The sequence below is a fragment of the Cajanus cajan genome, chromosome 8, assembly GCF_000230855.2.
Source record: "Cajanus cajan strain Asha chromosome 8, NIPB_CcT2T_4, whole genome shotgun sequence".
NCBI classification, from domain to species: domain Eukaryota; kingdom Viridiplantae; phylum Streptophyta; class Magnoliopsida; order Fabales; family Fabaceae; genus Cajanus; species Cajanus cajan.
In genome coordinates, this window is record NC_138524.1 from 21,002,807 (window position 1) to 21,023,896 (window position 21,090).

A 21,090-nucleotide genomic window follows, 5' to 3' on the forward strand; every position below is an offset into this window, starting at 1 on the left:
ATCAGAACGGGCCGTTCTGGATTCAAAAAATGCACATAAAAAGTGGAACCAGAACAAGCCATTTTGAATCCGGAACGGGCCGTTCTGGCCTACAGATTCAGGCTTTTTTTTCCCCGATTTTCACTTATCAAATACCAAAACTCAGAGACTACCATCAAGTGATTAAATTTATTGAATATTAACATTATAAATATAACTAAATAAATTTATTAAAATTCATTACAACAATAAAGATCAATGGTGGCAGAAACTGATTATGTTGTTCTGTAATGTCCATATCTGTTTTAATCCTGCTGGACTTTGGCCACCCTTGAAAGTTCTCTTGAATTCTGGATTTGGCCACAAAGTTGGATTAGTGTAAGTAGGCCAATAATCTTAATGTCGGAGCTCTCCAAACTGTCCTTCGTATACTTTTGCAACTTATTGTAAGGTATATATGAGAGATAAGTTTGATAGTCGTGATGTGCATGTAAGCATGAAACGAGTACATGCGAGCAAGGGATATGAACTTTTTGGAACTTGCCGCAATCACACCACATTACATTTAGCCTTACTGTAAATCTCCTAGCGGGTCATGCGAGTAAGGGATATGAACTTTCTGAAACTTGCTGTAATAATACCACATTTCATTTAGCCTTATTGTAAATTTCTTAGCAGGTCAAACTTCTCTCGGATGTTGTGTTTCTTCCAACTTTGTGGCCAAATCTAGAACGCAAAAGAACTTTCAAGGGTCGGCCAAAGTCTAACAGGATTAGAACAGAGATGGACATTAGAAAATAACATAATCGTGTAAAAAATTATTCCTATTATCACACTCCTGGTCACGCCACCATTGATCTTTATTGTTGTAAAGAATTTTAATAAATTTATTTAGTTATATTTATAATGTTAATATTCAATAAATTTAATCACTTGATGGTAGTCTCTAAGTTTTAGTATTTGATAAGTGAAAAAAAAAGCCTGAATATGTAGGTCAGAATGGCCCGTTCAAGATTCAGAGCGGCCCGTTCTGGTTCCACGTTTTATGTGCATTTTTTGAATCCGGAACGGCCCGTTCTGATCCATTCGTCATGTGTTATTTTTTAATCTGGAACGACCCGTTCTGGAACGTGAACAATAAAAAGTATTTGTCGGGGGAAATAAATTCGCACCATTACTATTTGGGTAAATATTTTTTAAAATAGTATTATTTGAGTAAAAAGCTCGCGATACGCTATGTTCATAATACTATTTTTCCATGAAATTTCTCAAAAAAAGAAACGTTAATTATAAGAAATTGAAACTGCAATGCCATAATAAGATCTTAATTAATTATGATAATTATTAATTATATTAATTATTTATTATGAACAGTTGAAAATTAATATAAATAATAAAGTTACCCTAAAATTTCTTTCCCAAAATTCACCTATAGAAAATTGTAAGGGAAATTCATCGGTAAATTCTTATGTGATATAAATAAGAAAATACTAAATTTTCTTTCATAAAATTCACGTAAAGAATATTTCACGTATAAGATATTATATTAGAAATTGACTAAAATATATTTAATTATTAAAAAAACTGAATTTGTAACAACATAAAGAATGTTGTATAAAAAGTATAATAAAACATTAATTTTATAAATTATGGAAAGCTTTAATGTAAATATAAATAATAATAATAATAATAATAATAATAATAAATAAATAAATGAGCAACTTCTAAAGTATTATTTCTCTTCAAACAATTTCTAAAGCATTATTTTTCTCAAGATTTTTCACAAGAAAATCAATTATAAGAAATTGAAACTGTAACAACATAATAAAATAAAACTTTCATTATATTAATTATTAATTATGGGAAATTTTAAAATAAATATGAATAAATTAAAAGGAAACAAGTTCTTATGTATTATTCCAATCCAAACTAAAAATTTTTGAAGAATTATTTTCTTCCAAGATTTTCCAAAAAATAAAACAGAGCATTAATTATAAAAAAAGATCTCAATGACATAATAAAATATTAATTATATTAATTGTAACATCCTAAGATTTTTCTAATAATTAGTAATTATTAATTAGGAAGATAACCATAATTTAATTTAATTTTGTGATTAATAGTTTTTTATTTTATTCATTTTAATAGATTTAATTATTTAGGGGAGTATTAGAAATAATGAAGATAAGGGGTTTTAGAGAAATATGAGTTATATATTAGAAGAGAATGGAGAAAGGAGATATTATTATTCATTTGTTTCATTTCACATTTTCTGACACTCGGGTCTCTAAAGAAAACACATCTGGAGAGCAAGGAAAAGGGATCATTAGAGAAGAGGAAGAAGATTAGACTCGTACATTGCATCACTCCAAGTAAGGGGAGAGTGAGAATACTCATTTTTGGGGATTGGATGTATGCATGAAGGTAGAGGGATTGGCCCCAATCCCATAATTTTTTGTTTGTTTGATGAGATGTTATATGCGTTTGATGTGATTTATTGAGTAGATTCTGAATATGTATTTTATTTGATGATCAGATGGTTTAGAGTAATTAATTGAGTGTCATGTAGAAAGGGGGTTAGAACCCTAAGGAGAAGAATGTGGCAAATTTTAGAGGTAGAAGCTATAGATGCTGAAATTAGTAAACTTTCTGGATAAAAAACGTATTTCTAAGTAATTATAAACTCGTATGATTGATTTGGGAGATGTTTGCTTGAGATTTTGTTCGAATATTGATGTGTTTGGATGTTGGATCGCACACGGCGTCAAGCGTGCCTTCATGTGTATGAAGGCACTGCCTAGACATGTTGGGCCGAGCGGGAAAATGTCCACACTAGGTGCACAAAAAATCTGGTGCGCTCTATTGTGATTTAACGTCGGGCGTGAGGTGACATTGGGCGTGAGAGGATTTTGGTTCTCTCTATGATGCTTTAAAGTCAGGTGCAACATGGGGAAGTCAGGCACACAAAAAGAACTGGTGCTCTTTATTGTAACTTAAAGTCGGCCATGGGTTTCCAAGCCCGGGGTGGATGGTTAGTGTAACGACCCGACTGGCCGCTACATAGCACAATACATAACACCACACAGAAAAGAACATGCATATATAAAAATAAAATATATACACAATGTTTAGCCTGGGGCTCAATGTACAAAATACATCCAAAATAGCCAAATTAGTGGCCAAAACAACAAAAGCCACCTCCATCTGCCAGCTGCAGACCTGCCTCAACACACCAACCTATCCTTGTTCTGCTCCCATACACAGTATGATCATTGCAGTCCAAACCACATGGAAACAACAAAGGGTAAGCTAGTGAAAAGAATCAACACACATATATATAAATACATGAATAGTAAATAGCTACAGCTATCAGCACAACATCGACATACAACTCATCACATATACAACATAAACAGCAGTAAACACACAATGCGTCGTCACGCATAACAACTAGATTTGGTCGCTTGTAAGCAGTATAGCTCGACCTTGCCCCTATACCATGGTCACTTCATACACGTGTGCCTCGACCTTGCCCACACACGGGACCAACTAAGTACTTAGAGGAGAACAACACAGTGACCACTCCAAGGGTCAGCTTCCCAGGGAGGGTTTTTAACAAATTGGGCTCTAAGAGCACCACAACTACCTCAATCCACACAATGGGATGAGAAATTTCGAAAAACATCTCCTCTAGTCTTAGTGATCAACAGCTCAGCCTTACGGCCTACAACAGCTCAGCCTTACAGCCTACAACAGCTTATATCAGCATGCAGCACAACACAGCACAACAACAATAACAACATACAACACAACTCAACATTATATCAATACAGCTTACACATTATACGGCATTAATAATTTAAAAAACATAAAACTCAGCTTGGCTCAACAACATTAATCAACATTAATCAACATTAGTCAGCATTAATCAGCATATTTATGAAAGAACACATCTAAAACAACCTTCAACTTATCCAAATCACTCATTGTGAAATGGCAACCTTTACTAAAAATAGAATATCGGGAGTTATAATAATCCTATCATGCTCATTCTTATCTCATATGAAAGATAAGAAGATTTCCTACAACTCTTATGAAGACACCAAGTCCTAATTCCTTCATCGACCTTGCTAAAAATTCTAAAAACCGCAACAGCTATAACCAATGTTGACAGCTTGACCCCTCTTCACTAAAACAGCCATATCTGGAGTTCTAGAACTCCTTTTTGGGTTATTACAGTGCCATTGGAAAGCTACGATCCAAGGCTACAACTTTCTTGAAGACTATAAATTCAAATTCTGAAAGCACAAAAGCGCTCAGCGCCTCAAAATTGCTCAGCGCTTTACCTCCAGGGATTCTCCTCTGGCTCTCTGCCCCCAAAGGGCTCAACCCTTAAAATGGCTCAGCCGTTTCAAAAGCGCTCAGCGCTTTAAAACGGCTCAGCCCTTTGGTTCCAGAAACTCTCCCCTGTCACGCAACCCCTAAAGGGCTCAGCCGTTCAAAACGGCTCAGCCGTTTGTGATAGAAACACAATCCCTCCTCCATTTTTGAACAACAACCTGCAAACAGAGAATTCCCAACACATGCAAACCAGCCAAAATGCCACATTTTTATCAATAAACACAAAACCCCTTCTTTTTCAACATGCAACCACGAATCATCAAAACCCCAAAATTTCACCCAAAACCCCGAAAACCCGAAAACAAAAATTTCATCAAAACAGCTCGTCAATCATCCAAAATCAAACAACTCATGAGTTTTTCAACTCATTCTCAACCCAAGCCAGCAAAACCTAGCTTCCCTTACCTCGGTGAGAAGAAATCCGAGCTCCGGGACACGGGAAAAGAAGAAGAAGCTTGAGAAAATGAAGAACGGAGAAGAAGAGTTTGCGTCTCAACTAGCTCTCAACACCTAGAATCACCAAGAATGAGAAGGAACCAGCAAGGTGAGTAGAGAGAGTAGGGAAGATGAAAGTGGAAAGTGAAGGAATAGTTGAAAGGGAGAAAGGAAGGGCAGCGGAGTCTCATAGTTAGGAGGCTTATTATGATGTTTTAAATGATGTTTTAATGATGTTTATGATTGTTTATATGATGATGGACATATATACATACTTTATGAATGATGATTATCATTGTGATGGATGACCTTGATGTGAATGGATATAGATGTTGGTGAATGATGAATTAGACGATGATCATGATATATTAATATAGAAGCAATTGCATGGTTGTGACATGCATCATATTTGCATGATTATGTGGTTCTAGTGGGAACTTGTTAATGTTCAGGTGGGAACACTTCTGTGTTGGTAGCCTAAGGTTAACTTGGGATTTAGGTACCAACTATATATTCTTGATGATGATGATGGACAAGTACCCCATGCATTTAGATGTAAGTGCACATTGCATTGCATTCCTGAGCATGTGTTTATGGATCGTGTGTTTGTGGATGGTTGATATGTTGTTATTACAATTTGAAGTATGAATTGTTGTTATTATAGTTATTTATCGTTAAGAGATGGGATATTTTGCATATATATTAGAATCCTTATTTGTTGTTGGTGTGTCTTTTGTATATTTTGCATATTAATTAGAATCCTTAATCTTGGGAAGAGTAAGGAGAGATCTAGGTGTATGTGGACTCTGATGCCAATGTGACACCGAGGATTTGGAAATTTGGAGTAGTTTAGGAATTATATTACTTCCTTGTTATTTCAGTATTTTTGAATTTACAAATTGTTTACTACTACTCTATTTACTTACTTTCAGATGAATTGGATTATTCTATTTATAGATTTGTATGAGGATATATTTGAGATTTTATGAATTTAATTGATATCATACTTAGGGGCAGGTGGGTGTCACATTAATTATTAATTATGAAAAATTTTAAAAATAAATAAACAAAAATATACACTAAAATTTATTTTACAAAATTTGCGTATATAAAATTTCATGAATAGGACACTAATGGATATTCATGCACGTAAAACTATTATTGTGTAAATATCCTTTAAAAATTATTGAAAATTATTCTTACCGGAGATCGATCGTAGGGACGATCTGCTGGGCAAGATTGGTGAGCCTCCTTCGCCGGGTACGTTTGTTGTTTCAAAGTAGGGGTAGTACCTGCAAAAGAGACTCCAATGCTAAAGTTAGTGTTTGTGGATGTATATCTCCTATAAGTAATGCACGTACCTTTGTATGAATTAGGGTTTCATTGGGCCTTGGGCCTGAGATTAGTTATGACGTATTTATATAGTGGGCCTTGTCTTGACCGATGTCGCCTAGCGCGTGTCTAAGGTCGTTCTATGCTGTGATGTCGAGCTAGAGCTCGGCTTCGCTATATGGATAGTACACTAGCCCCCTGAGCTTCGAAGACCGCGGGTCGAGGAGTTAATGCCGAGCTCGACAGGGGGTCGGGACTCTTCGCGTATGCTTCTTTGTCGTGGTGCCATGTGTCATAACCGTCACCTCGTTCCCATAACGCGTGGGCGGCGTGTTAATGGGAGGTGACCGTTATGTAATGATGGGCGCACTTTGCCATGATGGGGCCCCATTAATGTGTCGTCAGTTTTGTTCCCCCTCTCTCCACGTGTTGCGTCCGTTTGAATTTTGGGAAACCCCTTTTTTTTCTCTCTCTCGCGCCTTCTCCCCTTCACTTTACTCTTTCGTTCCTTTTCCTTCTTGGCTTCTTATGCACGCCAAACTTTGCATTCCTCTTTTCATAGTCTTCGTTTGCCTTTGTCGTCGCCGTTTTTGGCAACCCAGTCGTCGTTAAGGACATTTTTGGAGGAAGAGTACTAGGTACTTCCTTTCTGCTATCTTCTTTCTCGTTCTTCTTCTCTGTCGGTCTCCCTCTCCTTTCTTTTTCGTCCTTCCTGTTATTCGAGCCTTTTTATTTTTTGATGGCTGCTGATAGCGGCACCGCCCCCTCTACACTGGCCAAGGGCAAGGGCAAGGGAAAGGCGCGCGACAAAGCAGTGGCTGACGAGTCGGTCGCTACTGAAAAGAAGAAGGGTGGTAATCAACCTAGGGATGCCTTCCCCATCATTAATGGCTACGAATGGGTCAAGGGTGTCGTCGGAGAATTCCAGAGCGTCTTCAAAACATTCCTTGAGATTAACGCGATGTGGAAATCGCTCAGGATCTGCCAAGGGTCCATTTCAAAGCTCATCCGGCTCGAACCGTGTCAGCCCGACGAGCGTGTATATATAGGGGGTACCTCTAATCCCCCCCTTTTCTATATGTACCAATGTTTCTTTAGGGATTTAGGTGTATGCCTTCCCTTTACGCAGTTCGAATTTGATTTTTTAAACTTCGTCAATATGGCTCCTTGCCAACTTTACCCCAACAGCTGGGGTTTTTTGAGGGCTTTTCAAGTCCTATGCTCGACCCTAGGGAGAGGGTTGTCTCTGCCTATTTTTCTTCATTTTTATCAACTTAAATTGGGTGAGAGTCCCTATGGTTGGGTGTCCCTAAATGGGAGTAAGGCTGGGGGGTTGTTTTCGCTTTACTCCCAGTCATACAAAAGCTTCAAGAATGAGTTTTTCCGGGTTTCACCTTAAGAGGTCGACCCGTTGAAAGATTTGTTGAGATTGGGGGAGCCTGAGCTTGATGAGATCACCTCTGACGTTTGAAGAGTTTTGATGATAACAAATATGTGCTGAGGACAAAAACAACTTAGAAGTCAAAAACAAAGTCAAAAGGAAGATGCTATGTAATAGGAGTAGTTTATAGTGTATAAAATTGTTTTGATTGAGTTTATCTTTTGTGTGTGTTGTGTGCATAAGCTAAATCTATATCTAATCTGATTAGGGAGTGTATGATGATGAGTTTAAAGGTTAAGAAGTTATTTTGAGACTTAAAACAAAGTTTTAAAAACTAACTCAAAATAATCGATTATCATTAAATATAATCGATTATTCCAGCAATAGGCAAAATGGGATGCCTTGCTGCAATAATCGATTATTTGTGAAATAATCGATTATCCCAGAAATGACTCTCTGGAATAATCGATTATCCAGCAAAATAATCGATTAAATTGTTCTTGGTTGATTTCCAGAAATCATGAAGAACAAAATAATCGATTATTCTTTAAAATAATCGATTATCTGGTTCTAAAACTTTTATAAATATTTGAACTTTTTTGAAACTTCAGAACAGAGTTAGAATTGAGAATCAAAATTAGAAAAGCGTTTTTGTGAAGTCTTTGTGACAATCTTGGAGAGTTTTCTTTGTGAATCCAAGAAGAAAAACGTTTGTGAAAAACTTTGAAAGGATCATTATCATCATCACATTCTTGAAAGGGAAGAGATTAAGATTTTCTTCTGAATTCCAGGTGAATTCGTTCCTTAATTCTTTGTGAATACTTGTAAATCTTGAGAGGGTTTCTCAAGTGGTAAGGAATTCTTGTAGTGGGTTTCTACAAGGGGTGCTTTCTTGAGGTCAAGAAAGTGGTTATCTTGAATGTAGGAGTATATGCATGTGTGGTATGCTTGTAAACCTTCTTCATTAAGATAGTGGAACAAATCTTGATCAGGTTGTGATTGAGGACTGGATGTAGGTCACATGTGGAGTGGCTGAACCAAGATAAAAGACTTGTGCAATCTTCTCTTACCCTTATCTTTTACTTTGTGTAATATCTTGATTGTGCATTAAAGAAGATTGTTCTTGATTAACATGTGTGCATGAATAATGTTGGTTTAAACTGAATTAAAGCATTACATATTGGTGTTAACTTTGAACCTCATTATTGAGTAATCAAGAAAACATATAGGTTTCATTCTTCTATAACAAGTCTTTAAGAAACTTCATTGAAAATTCATTTTTAGAAAAGTTTAATTGAAATAAAGATCCTAAATACTCTGAAAATTTTTAAAGTGTCATAGAATCCAATTCACCCCCCTCTTGGATTGTGCCATTCTTTTCTAACAATTGGTATCTAGAGCAAGGTTCTTGAGAGTTATTCAAGATTTCAAAAATGGCCAATAGCAACCTACCCTATGGTGAAGGTGTGTCTATTCATAGACCTCCTTTTTTCAATGGTGAAAACTATGTCTGCTGGAAAATTAGGATGAGAATTTTCATTGAAGCAATTGATATTGCTGTATGGGATGCAATAGAAAATGGACCCTATATCCCTATGACAAAAGATGATGATGAGAAGAGAGAAAAACATTGGAGTGAGTGGAGTGATGATGAAAAGAAAAGAGCCCAATATGACTATAGAGCCAAAAATATTATTACATCTGCATTGTCTATTGATGAGTTTTTTAGAATATCACAATGCAAATCTGCTAAAGAAATGTGGGATTCTTTGCAAGTCACTTGTAACACCCCAGTTTTCAATAAAGTTATTATTATAATAATAATAATTATTATTATTATTATATGGTATTTGGTCATAATTATTTTAATAATTATAGAAGAATATTATTTTGTACGTTTTAAATAATTATTGTTTTGGACAATTATTTTGTACGTATTAAATAAGTATTTTTTATTAGCATATTTAAATAAATATTTATATGTTTTAAGAGAAGGTTGATTTTATATGATATTTTGTTATTGAAATTATATTATTATATTTTGGGTTAGAAATATATTATTATTATTATAGAGGAAAAATATTTTATAATATACATGTATTTATTTTATTTAATTATTTTGAGGAAAAAGAGAAGTGAGTTAGAAGAGAAGGAAAATGAGTTGGGTTGACCCAGCCCAATGGATTAATTTTAAGGAGTCAGGTAGCGTTAACCCTATCTACCTCATTTGCGTTCTGAAGGGTTAGGAAAAAAAAAGGAGAAACAAAGAGCTCTAAGGAAGAGTACTCAGGAACGACCTTAGATCACACCTTTGTCTTCTGCTCATCCAGGTAAGGGGGGAGTGAGAAACCTCGTTCTAGGTGTGGGATTGTATGCTGGGTAGTGGGATTGGCCCCCAATCCTGTGTTTGCTGTATTTTTATGTATGCTCATGTATGATGAGTTTCTCCCAATTGTATCTGTTTGCTTATTATTTTTCTTATATGCAATTAATTGTATGACTTGAGATCTCTATGGGTTCCTATGGGAAACCCTATGAGAAAACAGACAAAATATGAATGTTTTCTATTTTTCCTTCTGATTACTCTGTCGTGTTCCTTGTTGGATGTGATGCATGAGTATGTGGTTAATTTTGAAAATAAATATGTTTTAATATGATCTAGAGTGCTCTATGGGTTCCTCCGGGAAACCCTATGAGAAATAGGCAAAATATGAAATATTTTCTGTTTTGATTTCTGATTTTTTTGTTATATTCCTTGTTTGATGAGATGTAAAAATATGTATTTAATTTTATAAATAAACGAGTTTTGATATAAATTAAAGTGCTCTGTGGAGGCTTTGTGAATATGATGGTGTAAGGTGAAATGTGATTGAGACATGGGATATGAAATGTGATAATGAAATATGATGACGAAATGCGATGATGTGATATGACCATGGGAAATGATAATGTGATATGAGAATGCATAGAGTCTTGATTGACATGCATCATTTGCATAAGTGTTTTAAGGGTACGATATGGAATACACCACCAAAGAAGGCCCCCTAGTGTAAAAGCTTTGGGGATTAGTCCTTGGGGATAGCTCGGTTTGGAAGTCCCAGTCTCGCCCATTGTGTGCATGGGATGTATCTTGCGCAGCTTAGCTATCCCGACGAGACTCTGGTAGTATATCCTTCTAGTGAGAGTGCGCAGAGGGTGTGACCCGGCATGTACTCCTAGACTACTCTTCGTGTATTGCTAGCGGCAATATGTCATGTGATGTTTTACTGGCGCCACATGCATGATAATATGTAGTTCGTGTCCATGCATGTGCATTCTTATTATTAAATGATGATAAATTACTATTTGTATGACTTGGATGATTGGATAAGCTATTGTTGTTGATTGATCTATGAGGTAACTGTATTGTTTGTGTTTGGCTATCCGGTGTGCGTTCCTACACCGTGAGCCAGAGTGAGATGTTTCTCACTCCTTTCTTTTGTGTTGTTTCCCTTGTTTGATATACAGGAGACCGTCAATAGCATGAGGCTGAGGATGTGGACGATGGAGCTAAGGCTTCTATGTGGGATTTTGCTCTGATAGGATATGTGACATCGGGACATAGATAGAATTAGAATATGACATTGTTTATGATTTATTAAAGTATATATTTTGGAAAATTCAATTTTTATTCTTTGTAATTTTATTTGCTATTTGGATTAAGGACATGAATGTGAATTCTCTACTCACATGATTATTGGAATTATCGTTTCAATTTTAAATATTTTTTTTATCCAATAAGATATTTCTTTTTATTATTATATATATATATGTTGGGGTAGAGGGTGTCACATCACTCATGAAGGAACAAGTGATGTAAAGAGATCTAGAAAGCACACTCTCATAAGAGAATATGAGTTGTTTAGAATGAACAATGGTGAATCTATTTCTGAATTTCAAAAGAGATTTATACACTTGATAAATCACCTTGTTGACCTTGGCAGGAAATTTGAAAAAAAAGCTGAATTTGAAAGTGCTGCAATGCTTGGACAGATCATGGCAAGCAAAGGTGACAACCATAGAAGAATCAAAGGATTTGACCTCATTGACACTTGCTACTCTCTTTGGGAAGCTAAGAGAGCATGAGGAAAAGCTTCACATATTTGAAGAAAATGAATAGCAGGACAAGAAGGGCAAAGGAGTGTCATTAAAGGCCTTGAAATCTGCCAAAGGCAAAGAGGTGTGTGAAGAGTCAAGCTCTGATGATTCCGAAACTGAGAACTTCAACTTGCTGGTGAAGAAGTTCAGAAAATTCTTAAGGAAAAAGAGGAATTCCCCCTACAAGTTCAATAGAAAGACCAATAAGAAAGAGGAAGCAAGCACATCCTCCTTCAATTGCTTTGAGTGTGGAAAACCGAGACATATGAAAGTTGAGTGTCAAAACCTCTTGAAGAAGCAACAAGAGGAGAAGAAAATGAAGAAAAATGGCAAAGGGAAGAGAGCCTACATTGCTTGGGAAGATAATGACTCAAGCACAACAAGTGATGAATTTGAATTTGAAGAGAACAACTTATGTTTGATGGCTGGAGCTGATCAAGACACAATTGTAAGTGATTCTGACCTTGAATCTAATCCAGACTATGATCAACTCCAAGAAGCTTTTATACAAATTCATAAAGAGGATGTGAAATTAGATGCCTTGAATTCAAAGCTTAAAAATAAGCTAAAATGGTATGAAAATGCTTTAATCAAAGCTGAACAAGAGCTTGAGGATTTGAAACATGAGCATGAAAATCTTCAAACTATTTTCAACTTTAGTGAAGCTCATTGTGAAACCTCCTCCTCCTCAAAACATGTTTGTGAAAATTGCAAGACTTTTGAAAAAGAAAATGCTGATTTGAAATCCACTCTTGCAAAGTTCATAAATGGAAATGCAAATTTAAATATTCTTTTGGGAAAACAAAGAAACACTTTTGATAGGAGTGGACTTGGTTTTAATCAAAGCATGAGCATGCCATTCAAGTCAAAGAAAGGAGTTTTTAAGAAAAACCAAGATTTCAGAAAATTTAAAAGCAATTTCTCTAGACAAACAACTTGTTATTATTGTTGTAAAAGAGGTCACACAATAAGGAATTGCTACTCTAGGAAATATGGAGTTCCAAATGGAGAAATGGTTTGGATTGAAAAGAGCCAAAGGCTGAGAACTAACCTACAAGGACCCTTCACATGGGTACCTAAATTTTTTCTATGAATCTTTGTTGTAGGAATGCTTGAGGGCCAAGAACTTACTATGGTATCTTGATAGTGGTTGCTCAAGGCATATGACTGGAGATCCTTCAAAATTCTCAAGTCTAAAATTGAAGGGTATGTTACCTATGGTGACAACAACAAAGGGAGAATTCTTGGTCATGGTAATATTGGTAACTCCTCCTCTCAAACATTGATTGAAAATGTATTGCTTGTTGATGGGTTGAAACATAATTTGCTGAGTATAAGTCAACTTAGTGATAGAGGTTTTAAAATTGAATTTGATAATACATGTTGCTTGATATTTGATAAAAAGACTAAAGAAATCATATTCATTGGAAAAAGAATTGACAACATATATATGCTTGACTTAGAACACTCAATAGCAATTTCCAACACTAAGTGCATAATAACCCAAGAAGACAATATATGGCTTTGGCATAGGAGAGCTGCACATATTCATATGGTTCACTTAAATAAACTGAGTAGGAAAGAATTAGTGGTAGGATTACCTAAACTCAAGTTTAGTAAGGACAAACTATGTGATGCTTGTCAAAAGGGCAAGCAAGTGAAGGCTAGCTTTAAAAGAAAAAATTAGATTTCCACAACTAGACCTTTGCAATTAATTCACATGGATTTGTTTGGTACTTCAAGAACCATGAGCTTAGGTGGAAACTACTATGGTTTAGTGATTGTAGATGACTACTCAAGATTCACATGGGTTATGTTTCTTGCAAATAAAAATTATGCTTTTAATGTCTTTAGAAAATTTGCCAAGCTTGTTCAAAATGAAAAGAATTCAAACATTGCCTCTATAAGAAGTGACCATGGAGGTGAATTTCAAAACATTATGTTTCAAAAATTCTGTGAGGAACATGGTATAAACCATAATTTCTCAGCACCTAGGACACCTCAACAAAATGGGGTTGTTGAGAGGAAAAATAGGTCTCTAGAAGAACTAGCTAGGACTATGTTGAATGAGACAAAATTGCCAAAATACTTTTGGGCTGATGCTATTAACACAGCTTGTCATGTGTTAAACAAAGTTCTGATCCGACCTATATTAAAGAAAACACCCTATGAAATTTACAATGGAAGGAAGCCTAACATTTCATATTTTAGAGTGTTTGGGTGTAAGTGCTTTATGCTGAACAATGGGAAAGAGCAACTTGGAAAATTTGATGCAAAGGTTAATGAGGCAATCTTTCTAGGAAACTCAACAAATAGCAAAGCCTATAGAATCTATAACAAGAGAACTCTAGTTGTTGAAGAATTTTTCCATGTTGTATTTGATGAGTCTAACAAACAAGAGACAAGGAAAACTGAAATTGAAGACTTGACTGATTTGCTTGATCAACCTCTATTGGAGAGTGAAACTAATAATAAGCCTAAAAAGAGTGAATCACATGAAAACACAAAGGAAATGAGTGAACAATTGCCTAAGGAATGGAAAACTTCTAGGGACTTATCAATGGATAACATAATTGGAAATATTGGTAAGGGAGTTTCAACTAGGAGTGCCATTAAGAATATTTGCAATACTATGGCTTTTGTGTCACAAGTTGAACCTAAGAGCATTGATGAAGCACTAAAAGATGAACATTGGTTAATGGCCATGCAAGAGGAACTAAATTAGTTTGAAAGAAATGAAGTATGGGATTTAGTGCCATTACCAACTGATTATCCAATTATAGGAACCAAGTGGGTTTTTAGAAATAAGCTTGATGAATCTGGGATAGTTATAAGAAATAAGGTAATGCTAGTGGCTAAGGGGTATAATCAAGAAGAGGGAATTGACTATGATGAGACTTTTGCCCCTGTAGCAAGGATAGAAGCCATTAGATTACTTCTTGCTTATTCCTCTATAATGAATTTCAAGCTTTATCAAATGGATGTGAAAAGTATTTTTCTCAATGGGCTGATACAAGAGGAAGTGTATGTGGAGCAACCACCAGGCTTTGTGGATTTTAAAAATCCTAATCATGTGTACAAACTTAAAAAGGCACTCTATGGCTTGAAGCAAGCTCCAAGATCATGGTATGATAGGTTGAGCAAATTTTTGATTGAAAATGACTATGTGAAAGGGAAAGTAGATAATACATAGTTTGTCAAGAAGTTTAAAAATGATACAATGTATGTTCAAATCTATGTGGATGATATTGTATTTGGATCTACCAATGTCTCTCTATGTAAAGAATTTGCTAAAACCATGCAAGGAGAATTTGAAATGTCAATGATGTGGGAGCTTACATTCTTTTTGGGGTTGCAAATCAAACAAATGAGTGATGGGATTTTCATAAGTCAAAGCAAGTATTGCAATGAACTTTTGAAAAAGTTTGGTATGGAAGGGTGTAAGGAGGTTGCCACCCCAATATCAAACAATTGCAATCTTGACTTAGATGAGAAAGGCATAGCTGTTGATAACTCAAAATATAGAGGTATCATTGGATGACTTTTGTACTTGACAGCTAGTAGGCCTGATATAATGTTTGCTGTGTGCTTGTGTGCAAGATTTCAGGCTAATCCAAAAGAATCTCACATGAAGAGTGTAAAGAGAATTCTTAAATATTTGAAAGGTACAACCAATGTAGGTTTGTGGTATCCAAAGGGAGTCTCACTAAGTCTGACAGGCTACTCAGATTCAGACTATGTTGGTGTAGACTAGATAGAAAAAGCAAAAGTGGTACTTGTCACCTACTAGGTAGTGCACTTGTCTCATGGCATAACAAAAAGCAAGCTTGTGTTGCTTTAAGTATAGCTGAGGCTGAGTATATAGCTGCTGGGAGTTGTTGTGCTCAAATTCTTTGGATGAAGCAACAACTAAGAGATTATGGAACTGAGCTAAATAAAATACCTCTGAGATGTGACAATACAAGTGAAATAAATTTGACCAAAAACCCAATTTTGCACTCTAGGACAAAACATATAGAGATAAGACACCACTTTTTGAGAGATCATGTTCAAAGGAATGATTGTGTTGTAGAGACTAGTAAGCAATTAGCTGACATATTTACAAAACCTCTACCAAGGGAAAGATTTAACCAATTAAGAATTGAACTAGGCATAATCAATGAATCATGTTTGAATTGATTATGATTTGAGAATGTTTGTATGATTGTTTGGAGAAAGTATGATACATTGATACATAAAAGAAAGTATTCAAGGAACAAACTAGACTTAGAGTATTTTGAAAGGTTAAAATTCTGAGAAGCAGAACTTCTCTGGAATAATCGATTATCTTAAAATATAATCGATTATTTCAAGTAAACCCATAATAATAATCGATTATTTGGGTAATAATCGATTATCTGGGAGATGAAGAATTCCAAGAGCCTCTGTAATAATCGATTATTTGGGCAATAATCGATTATCTGGTATGATGAATCTCAAGAGTCTCTGGAATAATCGATTATCTAGGGTAATAATCGATTATCTGGGAAGAGGAATCTGAAAGACCTCTGGAATAATCGATTATCTTGAAAATAATCGATTATCTGGGCGAAGTTAGGAAAAACCACCCTCAAGAATAATCGATTATTCTAAAAATAATCGATTATTCATAGCAAATAATGTTTTTAAAGGGTTTTTACTGATACAAATAATCGATTATTTGTATAAATAATCAATTATCTGGGTGACTTTAGACATTCCTGAAGCATTTTGAACGTTTATATGCGCGCCAAACCCTTAACCTCCCATAACTCTTTAGTTAGAAAACCTCTCCCATTCAGAACGTGCTAGGGCATAAGAACCCTCAAAACCTCTTATTTCTCCACATTCTCACATTCTCTCAAACCCTCAAACCCTAACCTCCTCATCTCTCTCATTCTTTTCTACTCCACCAAGACCCATTCATGGCTTCTTCCTCCAAGAGACCCAAGAAGCTTGAAGTGAGGGGGAGCAAACGCCCTCTGCCCTCAGGGCAACTAATCTCCAAATGGTTCGCGGATGAGAAAACCCAAGAATATTACTTTGAGTGGTATGCGGGTCGGAGAATCATCCCTCCCAAGACCCTTAAGTTGGAATGGTTCAAGAATGAAGGCTTTAGCTTTCCAACTCTTCTGGAGCACCAAGAACTTGGAAAGTTTTTAATTCTGGAACAATTTTAATGCTTTAAATCTGCTGAACAATTTAATTTCTGATGGAATTTGAAGTTTGAATTGCTGATATATTGGTTTGGATGGTGTGACAAATTCTGATTTGGTTGGTTGATGCTATGATGCTCTGTTTTTGAGCATGATGATGTTCTGTTTTTTCTTGAGCATTGATATCTTGATATTTGATATATGGTGAGCTAAATTGATAATGTTTTTGGATTTTGAAATTCTGAATTATGGATCATAACTTGTAATTTTGGCTGACCAATTCATGCTTGAGTTGCTGATCTAAATTGATATTTGATTCTAACTTGGATATTATAGTTCAAAGTTCACAAAGTTTGGTTGTTGATCAATACCTATGATATTTAAACCAGTTTTGGTATTGTTCTGAACATATAAGGTGTGTGCATATGGCTTATATTGTGTGTTGTGAACAAACATAGCTTGATTTGTTTTTGATGATGCCCAAAGGGGGAGAAAGGTTGTGTGTGTGTGCTTTGCAGGTTTTTTTATTTGCAGGTGTTGAATGTGAAAGAAAAAGCACAATGGCTAAAGCCTAGCTTGGTTTGTCATCATCAAAAAAGGGGAGATTGTTGAGATTGGGGGAGCCTGAGCTTGATGAGATCACCTCTGACGTTTGAAGAGTTTTGATGATAACAAATATGTGCTGAGGAAAACACCAACTTAGAAGTCAAAAACAAAGTCAAAAGGAAGATGCTATGTAATAGGAGTAGTTTATAGTGTATAAAATTGTTTTGATTGAGTTTATCTTTTGTGTGTGTTGTGTGCATAAGCTAAATCTATATCTAATCTGATTAGGGAGTGTATGATGATGAGTTTAAAGGTTAAGAAGTTATTTTGAGACTTAAAACAAAGTTTTAAAAACTAACTCAAAATAATCGATTATCATTAAATATAATCGATTATTCCAGCAATAGGCAAAATGGGATGCCTTGCTGCAATAATCGATTATTTGTGAAATAATCAATTATCCCAGAAATGACTCTCTGGAATAATCGATTATCCAGCAAAATAATTGATTAAATTGTTCTTGGTTGATTTCCAGAAATCATGAAGAACAAAATAATCGATTATTCTTTAAAATAATCGGTTATCTGGTTCTGAAACTTTTATAAATAGTTTGAACTTTTTGAAACTTCAAAACAGAGTTAGAATTTAGAATCAAAATTAGAAAAGCATTTTTGTGAAGTCTTTGTGACAATCTTGGAGAGTTTTCTTTGTGAATCCAAGAAGAAAAACGTTTGTGAAAAACTTTGAAAGGATCATCATCATCATCACATTCTTGAAAGCGAAGAGATTAAGATTTGCTTCTGAATTCCAGGTGAATTCGTTCCTTAATTCTTTGTGAATACTTGTAAATCTTGAGAGGGTTTCTCAAGTGGTAAGGAATTCTTGTAGTGGGTTTCTACAAGGGGTGCTTTCTTGAGGTCAAGAAAGTGGTTATCTTGAATGTAGGAGTATATGCATGTATGGTATGCTTGTAAACCTTCTTCAATAAGATAGTGGAACAAATCTTGATCAGGTTGTGATTGAGGACTGGATGTAGGTCACATGTGAAGTGGTTGAACCAGGATAAAAGACTTGTGCAATCTTCTCTTACCCTTATCTTTTACTTTGTGTAATATCTTGATTGTGCATTAAAGAAGATTGTTCTTGATTAACATGTGTGCATGAATAATGTTGGTTTAAACTGAATTAAAGCATTACATATTGGTGTTAACTTTGAACCTCATTATTGAGTAATCAAGAAAACATATAGGTTTCATTCTTCTATAACAAGTCTTTAAGAAGCTTCATTGAAAATTCATTTTTAGAAAAGTTTAATTGAAATAAAGATCCTAAATACTCTGAAAATTTTTAAAGTGTCATAGAATCCAATTCACCCCCCTCTTGGATTGTGCCATTCTTTTCTAACAAGATTAAGTGTTCCACTTCGGCGGATTGCCGAGGTTTCCCTTTATTGGCAGCAGGATCCAATCAAGTTCAAAGGGTCAACCAATCTTCAACTGATGACCTCGGATACTGCTGCCATTACTGCTTTAGCCGCGCTTCCTCTTCCTTTGGATTGCAAGCTTGTCCTGTCGCTTGCTAATTATGCGTACAAGGAGAGGGGCTTAGAGAGTGAGTACCTCGGCACCCTTGGTTGTTGGGCTTTCTTGCCTTTTCTTCTTTTTCTTCTTTTTCTTCTTTTTCTTATGTGTTGGATTGATTTTTGTGCTTGCAGGCATCATGGGGAGGAGTAAATGGCACGAGCTGAAAGCCCGCTACAATGTTGCCGAGATCGAGGTCCCCGAGCCCCTCAAGGAGGAGGTCGCTCTCCTAGAAACCTACAGGAAGAGAAAGAGGGGAGAGAAGGAGGTTGGGGGGACCTCTACCCCTCAAGATGCTGAGGAGGTGACGTCGAAGGTTGTTGATGCCGACGCCGTTGACCTAATCGAGAGTCCTCCTCTTGAGGGATCATCCCGAGTTGCTGTGGAGGAGGTCGCTCATGAGGTGTAGGTTGGTATCTTTCTTGTTGCTTATGGTTTCTTTTCCTTGTTGCGTAGTCTCCTCGCCTTTTAACTTAGGGAAAATTTTGTTTTGTGTTGTGTGTAGGCGGGGCCTGAGCCAACTGCCACCGAGAAGTTGTTTTGCTTATTCTATGTAGGGTTTTTTCGACCTCGCTCAAGGGAGAAACACTTGCCTGGTACACTCTATTGCCTGCGGGGTCGATCAACAACTTCGACACCCTGGTAAGGTGATTCACGGTGTAGTACGCCACGAGTCGACCTCACCATGTCACATCAGCCAGGTTGGCCAGTCTCAGACAGGGCGACGACGAATCACTAAGGGCATTCATTGAGCGCTTTGCCAGCACCTCGGTCAAAATCTGAAACTTAAACCCCGAGGTCGCCCTACACGCCATGCTCATGGCACTCAAGCCAAGACCTTTCGTTGTGTCGACGATCTTCCCTTGACATGGACGAACTCCGTGTCTCAGCTACAAGGTGCATTCAGATGGAAGAGCACTTTACTTTCCTGACCAGGTTTGTGAAAAATCACAGGCAAAGCCGGACCACGGTCACAAAGACAAGATGAAGGTCACCAATGACAATCAGTTCAAGAAGGCTGCTAGGGCAAACAAAGGGGGGAGATACGACTTCTACACCCCCCTGAAAGTGCCCCGAGTGCACATCCTAGAGGAAGCCAGCAACAACAATCTGCTCACTCTGCCACCACCTGGACACAACACAAAACAAAATTTTCCCTAAGTTAAAAGGCGAGGAGACTACGCAACAGGGAAAAGAAACAATAAGCAACAAGAAAGATACTAACCTGCACCTCATGAGCAACCTCCTCCACAACAACTCGGGATGATCCCTCGAGAGGAGGACTCTCGGTTAGGTCAACAGCTTCGGCATCAACAGCCTTCGACGTCACCTCCTCAGCATCTTGAGGGGCAGAGGTCCCCTTGACCTCCTTCTCTCCCTTCTTTCTCTTCCTGCGGGTTTCCAGGGGAGCGACCTCCTCCTCGAGTGGCTCGGGGACCTTGATCTCGGCAACGTTGTAGCGGGCTTTCAGCTTGTGCCACTTGCTCCTCCCCATGATGCCTGCAAGCACAAAAATCAATCCAACACATAAGAAAAAGAAGAAAAAGAAGAAAAAGTAAGAAAGCCCAACAACCAAGGGTGCCGAGGTACTCACTCTCTAAGCCCCTGAAAGGCAGCAATATCCGAGGCCGTCAGTTGAAGATTGGCTGACCCGTTGAACTTGATCGGATCCTGCTGCTAGTAAAGGGGAAACCTCGGCAACCCGCCGAAGTGGAACACTTAATCTTTCAACGGGTTGACCTCTTTAGGCAAAACCCGGAAAAACTCATTCTTGAAGCTTTTGTATGACTGGGAGTAAAGCGAAAACAGCTCCCCAGCCTTACTCTCATTCAGGGACACCCAACCATAGGGACGCTCACCCAATTCAAGTTGATAAAAATGAAGAAAAACAGGCAGAGACAACCCTATCCCTAAGGTCGAGCATAGGACTTGAAAAGCCCTTAAAAAACCCCAGCTGTTGGGGTGAAGTTGGCAAGGAGCCACATTGACGAAGTTAAAAAAATCGCATTCGAACTGCGTAAAGGGAAGGCATACGCCTAAATCCTTAAAGAAACACTGGTACATATAGAAAAAAAGGGGGATTAGAGGTACCCCCCACATATACACGCTCGCCGGGCTGACACGG